Raw genomic sequence first — 8,877 nt, forward strand, 5'->3', positions numbered from 1 at the left:
GCCCGCGGGCCGGATCCGGCCCGCGACGCGGTTTTCAGCGGCCCGCGGACAGTTTCCGGTCTTACATGATAATGTGGCCCGCGGCCACAGTCTGCCACAATCACCCACTACTTGCTAACTATGTCAAATTATAGTTGTAACGGACAGTCGCTCCCCAATAATAAAAAACTTTCCCGCCGTTGTTACCATTGCACCATACGTCCATTGTTACGACATAACCGCCAACCTTGTGTGTGGCCTGCTTTCACGGTTTCCTTTGTTTCCACACGTGTAGCCTAGTTAGTGTTTCAGCAGTACCCAAGTCTGTGGTGTATGCATTAAATTTGCCGTGGTGAAAAAAGAAAAAAAGTTATATCAGTTAGATTGTTTGGACTGTATTGTAATTGTGACGTTCTTAATCAGTGGTTCTCAAACTCGGTTTTCGGGGCCGCATGCGGCTCCCAACTACTTATATTGCGGCTCGCACCAGACCTCAGAAAACCACCAAACATTGCTATTTTAGCTTTCAAAGTAATAATCTTTATTGATTTTCTCAAGGTTTCGTTTTTTTTGCGGCTCCCTACACACTTAAAAAAATACCATTTGGCCCCGACAATAAAAAAGTTTGAGAACCACTGTTCTTAATTGTATTTGGTTTAGGTCAGGGTTCGCCAACCTTTACCACTCAAAGAGCCATTCGAACCAGTTTCACATAGTACATAAACCCTAGGAGCCACAAAGTCGTTATGAAATGCAACTTCATAAGCGTTTTTTAATTGCATATTATAGGGCACATTGGTAAACCAGCCTTATCAGCAGTGAAAGCAAATTAATCTCCCCATGTAGCGTTAAATGTTCTGTTTTCTTCAGACGCTCATTTTTATTTCTTTGTTTAACACGTTTGTGTCATAACAATTTCGAACAGGTGTTGTTGCGCGGGCACACACACTGCAAACCAAAACAGTATTTAACAACTTGCGCGCCGCCAGCTTGCTTCTTTTTAGAAGCGCGGTGTGTCCGGCATAATCGTCACAGATTTTAAAATCAAATGTTTCAAACATTTGGTAATTTCAAAACCTGAGCCGATATGGAGGGACCAAAGAGCCGCGGGTTGGCGACCCCTGGTTTAGGTGGTCAATAATCCGTTTTAAATCACTGGATAAATACGCGATTAATGTATCGATTCAGGAATCCGGCCCGCCAAGTACTTCATTTTCCCATATCAGGCCCGCCGACTGGAGAAGTTGCCCGCCCCTGATCTTGAAGGTCAGTACAAATGCAAAGTCAAATAAAGAAGTACCGTTTCATTGGCCTAAGAACGATAGTAGGATGCGTCTTTTTGCTGCGAAGTTGATTTAAAAGTTATACTTTTTCGCCTCGATGGAACCCACAGTTCAGGAGTTCGTTAATGTTATTTCCGAATATTATTGAGCGCGAAACATATTTATTAAACAGCTGTGAAAATAAACATTGCGTCATCAATCAGCTGTTTGTTAAGGTAGATACTTTAACACCAAAAACTAGCGGCACTAGAGTCCGGTTCACTTTAGGTCAAATGACAAATAGTTTGTGATAGTTTATAAGTGCTGTTTAAATCATTAGAATGCAACTGTTGCTGTAGTGTGGTGGAAAAAACAATGCCTCATACGCACGATTTTTGGGTTCAAATCCCGTTCAATTTTTGTCTATTTTTTTTCTTTTTTTTGCAGGCTTGTACAAATGCCGACGGTTAGGGCTATTAGGGTCAGGTGAAGGTTTAAAATCAAAAATAACGTTAAAAACAAGCATTTTTTAAACATTTGACCTGACGTTACCTTCTTAAACCTAAAGTGAACCGGACTCCAGTGCCGCTAGTTTTTGGTGTTAAAGCAGTGGTTCTCAACCTTTTTTACTATGCGACCCCCTTTAGAGATTTTCTAACACCACGCGACCCCTTTACACACGCACACACACAGGAAGTTTAACTACCAGCATGTGTTGATTGTGTTCATCACACATTTGCAATCTAACGTGGCTGCAATAGTTCGGCGTTTTGCTGTATTCCGGAAAACCCCTATTTTTCACTAACTATTTCACTATTTCGTGTTTTTTTATGTTAAGAAAAACCAAAACCCGCAATTATAGAAGTATACAATCGCAAATATTGTTGCGCCCGTTCTAAATCAAACGGTCGTGTGAGTTACTATATGCTAAACAAAAGTCACAGGGAAAGTTTTTATGATACAGATAAAATAATTCCGTGTTCGGTTGCGTCTCCGCGACCCCCTCAAAAGTGCTTGGCGACCCCTTGGGGGGGTCGCGACCCCCAGGTTGAGAAACACTGTGTTAAAGTATCTACCGTTTGTTAACAGACGTGGCGAAAATTTTTATCTTAAAAGTTGAGACTGTTTTTGGTCGTTTTGTCGAAAAATTATGAAGATTAACGACAAAATCGTTTGGTAACACGTTTTTGGAATAACATTCTGAAAGTTTTGAGTTTCAATTTAAGTTGGAAACGTCGTTGCCGATGACCCTGTTTTACAGTTTACTAAGAAGGTTTTCCGCCTTATGCGATTTTATTTACGAATTTACCGTGTACTTTATGTTTTGTCAGATTTCTAGAGGATTAATAATAAACGCATTCCAAAGATCTGAATTGCAACAGAGAGAATAATATCCAAAACATGTCTTCTACTCCAGCCGAAATTATGACAAGACTGGGTGCTATTTTTCTTTTGCCTGTCACCTTCCTCATATCACTGTCGTGCCAAGATGGAGCTTATGGGCTTGAAAGGCTGAGGCAGTTTTTCTTTTTAATCCAAGACTTTAAAACAACATTCAGCATCTGAAAGGTAGGTCTGTGTGCTGCAGTATATTGTGATCATTTTAGTAGGTTAGGTGAACCTTTAGGACATTCTCAATCACCTCATTACAGTTTTTTCATGTTTTTAAAAAACAGGGGGTTCAGTTTGGGGGTATGTAAATGTGCATTCATGCGTAACGACAACTTTAAAAGCTCATATCTTGAAGAGCACACTAGCTAGAAAGTTGAGTAATGGCTCAAATGTAAGCTCTTGTTGAGTACCTTACTTGTTCTTCATTTTGTGCTTGCCTTTTGTAATTTGTTTGAAGCTGGGTCATAATAAAAAACGAGTTCATTTTTCAGATATTTTTGTGATACTGCTTCTGTTATCTATATTTTATGTGTCCTATTTTGTGATTAAAAGTTGTTAAGATGCAAAAGTGTAGTGTAGGTGTCTCACTGGATACTGAATGCCACAAAAAGACATATCCAACACAAAAACAAGGTATTTTACCAATTGACTCTCTAACAGATAAAGAGCAAATGCTTCTGAATATCCGAGTTGCTGCTGATAAGGGTAATGAATGTTGTTTGGAGAACCCATGTATTTCCACAAGTACAAATACATTGGTTGGCACCCTTCCTTGCAGAAAAAGTGTTGTGATCCTTTTCAAGCCCACAGTAAACCAGTTAAAAATCGTAATGTACATCCTATCACTTGGGAATGTTACCAAACTTGTAAAAACAATTTAAACATTGTACCGGGGAAAAAGGTGTGTGCCAAATGCAGCACAAGACTTTTTTTTAATGTATATGCTACATGGTTTGGAGTAGCATACTCTTCTCCATTATAAAGCTCTTTGAATGAGACATGATACTGCTGGTTGACTTTTTGCTGACAGCGAGCCTGGTATCAGTAAAAGGCTCAGTAGCAAGAAAAATATGTGTGTATATAATAGTTTTTGACACAGTTAGGCGATGGGGCTGTAGGTACATACCATGCATTGTAAGGCAGATTAATTTATTCATGGTAAAAATCATTAGTTGAGTGTTTCTTGGCACATGCAGGTTCTTCAACCAGTGTCCTCAAATATTTTAGAGGGTCCTTGGTGGATCTTTGGCGAATAGTACCATAACTCATTTTCTCGCTAAACATTATTTGTTTGCCTTACCTACTGCTCTCTGTATATGTTGCAGGTGGCCACATAAGTTCAATTCGCTTTCCATGTGAGCTGTTGTCTTTGCTGGATGCAGGAGGTGGAAGGAATCATTGCAATAAACTCCTATAGGCTACAACATACAGTGCTTTTGCTGCATGTTTAGAAGTATCTACCAGCGTATGCACACAAAAATGTTGTCCTTGCAATTTCGAACAGCTATGCAAGGTAACTACTGTAAATGACACCTACATTTTTTGTTTGTATTCTAATCCTTTATAGTGATTTTTTTTTGGATACCCTTTCGAACACTAGTTTCGTATGCATGGGCATATATATGCAAATTTAATGCTCGGGTGAGTTTGTGCAACTGCTCGGCTGAGCACCAAGCACCAGAATATTCAGTTCTCGGTAGCAAGTACTCTGGTTCTGGCTCAGTGCGGCCAATCCCTAGTATTTACTTTGGTCTATAACACGGATGGCGAACCTTTTCAGTTGAATGGGTCATACATGAGATTATATTTCGGAAAGAAAACAAAGTGGGTCACTTATTTTATTACATGTCAATGTCAATGAGAAGCTTGTTGCTGCATCTTCTCTGCAAGTCTTACAATCCTAGATAGTTTTCAGCTTAATACACGCAGCAGTCATATCCGAGCTAATACGATTCCTGGCACTTGATTTTACCAAATCCATGTGTGCAAACAAGGATTCGCATGAATATTTAAATTTGGGTCACTAAAAAAAACTACAAGTGGGTCATGAAAATTCATGTGGCAGGTCACTTCTTCGCCATCCCTGGTCTATGAGGACATTAAAAAAGCAATGGTTTTAGGTTTGAATATTTTTGCAAATGATCCATTACCATGATAGTAAGTTTTATGTCATTATGAAATGTTTCAAACCCGGGTGATAGACTAGAATGGCATACATAATTTGTTGCTTGTAACTAAGTCACATTGCTAAGCTGTTTATGTTTGGCCTGGAAACCAATTTTCTTAGCCAAGTGTAGGCTGACCCTTGCCGCTAAATATTTTTGACCAGTGTATGCTTGGCAAAGCCACATATACACTTTGATTTCATTTCTAAATGTATTTTTGTATTCTTATTTCAGGCTTGCAAAGTAGCAGAAGGACACATACATACCAACATTTGAGTCATAGCATGGATTTACTGATGGATTATTTTCTTTGTCCCCCCCCCCCACACACACACACACACACTTTCATACGGTATTTTTAAGATTATCCACCAGAGCATTGTTGGTTTAATGTGTCGGGTATGCAAGTTTTTACAGCAAGTGTTTTGTGTTATTGCAAAGTACTGGAACCCCTGGTTTTTGCACCTTTTTCTTCACTGTAGGTTTTTAAAGCTGTTTAATTGAAGCCCATTATAAACTATACTTTACAAATTTACACTCTTTAAGCCATGTGTGAGTATAGTACTGGGACTGTGTCTTTCAGTTTTTCATTTCTGGGTTAATGTGTTGGTCTCAGAAGTTAACATTTGATAAGACATGTTACATTTAAATTCAAGCTGTTATTTTTATGTTTTGATTCAAACAGGCTAACTTATGTAGATATAAACCCCTATGTTTTCTGCACCAATTGTTTAAGTTATTTCTACTTTGTATTTGTCGTCTAAGTGCTGTATATGTTCATTAGTGTGTCCCTTGATTTCACAAACCTTCCTGCTTGAAAACATTTGACATTGCATCGCTTCAGACAGTAAGGTTGCTGAAATAGTTTTAATAGAAGATGTGTTTTGTAGAAGGCATGGTTCCAGTAAATGAAATGTCCTATTTTAGTGGATCCTATTATGTATGCTTTCGCTTGTGTTCAAAATCTGGTGCATGTTTTTGGCGTAAATAAAGTTTTCTTTTAGATCCGTCCGTGTTGTTTTGCATTGTGTAAAATATCTCTTTATTATGTTTGTGTTGTTACTTGATAAGGCAGACAGAGATTTATTTAAACATAGAATAAAAGGAATTCATAAAATCACATGTAAACGTTGAGATTTGTCAAAAAATGTTTGTTGACAAGCTTTTTGTGGAAATTTGGTCACGCACTAACGACCATGTCATGAAAAGTGATACCATAAAAAAATACTTTGTTATCAATTGTGGCATGAATTTGGGGAAAAAATTGCATTTTTGGAGTTAAAATAATATTTGGTGTTTTAATTTACCGCAGTTGTTTAAAACATTTATTAGTAATGTTTTCTGAATCTAATTAACGTGACGCAATAATTCATGAGTTTGCCAAATATGATTTCAGTGGTTAGTTATGACGTAACATTTTTTCAGAAGTTTCCAGTGCCGAAATTTAGCTGTTGCTGGCTATCTCCGGTTTTGTTTTGTGCCAATGAATGGGCAATAAATTCTTTTTCATAAAAATTTGACCGCGTGATGACCTTTTGCCAAATGCAAACTCAAATAAAGAAGTAACGTTTCATTGGTCCAAGAACGATAGTAGATTGCGTTTTTTTGCTGCACAAGTGATTTACAAGTTAAACTTTTACGCCTTGATGGAATTGCAAGTTCAGAAGTTCGTTAATGTGCATTTATTTCCGAAAATTATTGAGCGCGAAACATATTTATTGAACAGCTGTGAAAATAAACATTGCGTCATCAGCGATCAGCTGGTTGTAAACAGACGTGGCGAAAAATTTTCATCTTTAAAGTTGAGACTGTTTTTGGTCGTTTTGTCGCAAAATTATGAAGATTAAAGACAAAATCGTGCTTTTGCTTTTGCTGCCTGATAAGAAGTCGTATTTTGGTAAAAGTTAGTTTCAAAATTTTTACATATTTAATGAGAAAAATAACGGCCCAAGTAGACATAAAAAGCAACTTGCCTCAATATCACTGATGTGGGCATGAGCATTTGCAGAAGCAGTTATAAAATAATAAACCATGTTGCATTTACATCTATTTGAGCTTTTATTTTTATGACTAAATTTATGAACAGATCCATGCATATTGTTTAATATATTTTTACATTAATTATTTTGAACTTACAATTGGATTTTTGCAGAGGTTATGAAGTGCTTGCGATGTCAGTAGATGTCTACAACATGTGGCTGCATCTTGTATTTTCTGATCACTCACTTGTTATAACTGATGTGCAGGATTTTGAAAAACCAAATGTCACTTCAGTTTCCAGGTTTCACAGCTCGTGTGTCTAGGAAATCAAGGTTTGTCTTTGTAACATACATATATTGTAGTTACATCACTAAAAAAATTATATTTCATCACAAAAGACAATTGTAAACAATAAATGTTATTAATCGGGATACACTGCTCTTCGATATCCAAAATACTGAAAAACAGTGACTGATCGTTTTTTAGTGATTTATTTTTTTTAAATGTTAAATGTGCTCAAAAAAAGCATCGTCAGTTTCTGTACCCCTCACATCCATGGAGATCATAACATAATTCATAACAAAAAGTATATAAGCTTATGTCAATAGACTTACTATAACTATTCAAATATCATCAGTAGTTGCTGAAAATGAATGAAATGTTGTAACATCAGCTGCTGTAATCATGTCTCGTGAGTGTAAATTGTCTGCTCCACTCTAATTATAACAGTGGAATTATAAATGTAAACCAAATTCAGAAAAGTCTTTCTGATTTAATTTATTTAGTCAAATTCTTGTTTTGTTTTTGTCACTGATTTAAATCACTGGGGCACAAAACCCTGTTTACATGTAATAATAGTTTCTTCCTTATGGTGTTTTTGCAGACTCTTCCTGATTGTGCTGAGTCAGCTGTTTTGTTTCGGTTTTAAATGACGGCAGAGTCAGGATTTGGAAAATCGATGACCAAACATGTGTACGAACCTTATATATTGTGGCTGTTTGTAGGATATATGTATTGGACGATCAATAAGAACATTATATATTGTGGCTGTTTGTAGGATATATGTATTGAACCAACAATAAGTTAGTTATTGAATATTTGTAGGTTCTGAAACACACAATTCTATTGGAAAGTATGGAGAAACACTCCACGGACACTAAAACATCGGTTGAAGCACGTTGCATTTCTGTTCATAATGACGGCAAACACATGCGGTTGGCGACAGGAGTCGGAGTATCCAGCAGTATGTATTCAACATACTTCCTAATTCAATTTGTAGTCATCTTTATGTCTGGGCACATTGGGGAATTCTGCACACAATTTAACACTCTTTATCATAAATATGCATCAGTAATTTCATCGCTGGTTTCTAGGCTGCACCTATTTTAGCTTGTTTTTCCAAGCCACAGTAAATTTGGAATTTGGTTTTAAGTTGTTATTTTGGATTTGTTTTTTTGTAATCCTTAAGACTAAATAGTTTTGCGTTTTTTATGACAACCAATCATTTGTTTTTAGTGTGTACGACCTTATGACATTTAAGAGGATATCATTTATTTCGTCACACGACGGGGATATATTAAGCATGGATTATTCTCACCGTGGTTCGATGCTTGCAAGCGCGAGTAGAGATCGATGTGTTCACATGTTTACTGATGATTATATTCCGTCCAACACGATAGCTGATCATTCTGCTGCCGTCACTGCTGTGAAGTTTGCGAACCGAGATTATGAGGTAAACTGTCATGTAGGGATGTTGAAACTAGTATAACTAGGTATTTTAGAATAGTTGTTTCGATTCTAGAATATCTAATCCAAGTCTTATATAATTTTGTCACAATATTGTGATCTGGACAACAATGTTTCCCGAGGTAAACTGTCACTGGTGTGGCTATTTCCATCCAGTTGACATAGAATGTAATACAAAGCACTAAGTATCATTTGCACCAACTACAATAGACTGCATTAAAACGCTGGAATTTAAATCATACAAGTTAACAAGGGTAAATTTGGAAAATGAAACATGCACGGTTAAGTGATTTGCCTTTGAACCAAATATGTAACATTTGAAAATCTGACTTTTTTCCAAACCTTCCTTTGTA

General features: G+C 36.9%; 2 long non-coding RNA genes across 3 annotated transcripts; both read left to right on the forward strand.

The window, feature by feature from the left end:
- The first annotated feature begins 35 nt into the window (after positions 1 to 35).
- LOC145224564 (uncharacterized) lies at positions 36 to 8,523 on the forward strand. 2 transcript variants are annotated; one of them, XR_013859690.1, is made up of 5 exons: positions 36 to 1,245; positions 2,573 to 2,810; positions 6,951 to 7,110; positions 7,662 to 7,750; positions 7,883 to 8,523. It is a non-coding gene; the product is annotated as an uncharacterized LOC145224564 (long non-coding RNA). The 2 variants fall into 2 exon arrangements; XR_013859689.1 differs by lacking the exons at positions 36 to 1,245; positions 2,573 to 2,810 and having other exon boundaries at positions 6,256 to 7,110.
- On the forward strand, positions 2,837 to 5,803 carry LOC145224563 (uncharacterized). The gene is made up of 3 exons (XR_013859688.1): positions 2,837 to 3,266; positions 3,959 to 4,146; positions 5,033 to 5,803. It is a non-coding gene; the product is annotated as an uncharacterized LOC145224563 (long non-coding RNA).
- Positions 8,524 to 8,877: the final 354 nt, after the last annotated feature.

Source organism: Phallusia mammillata, chromosome 4 (assembly GCF_965637545.1).
Source record: "Phallusia mammillata chromosome 4, kaPhaMamm4.hap1.1, whole genome shotgun sequence".
NCBI lineage: Eukaryota > Metazoa > Chordata > Ascidiacea > Phlebobranchia > Ascidiidae > Phallusia > Phallusia mammillata.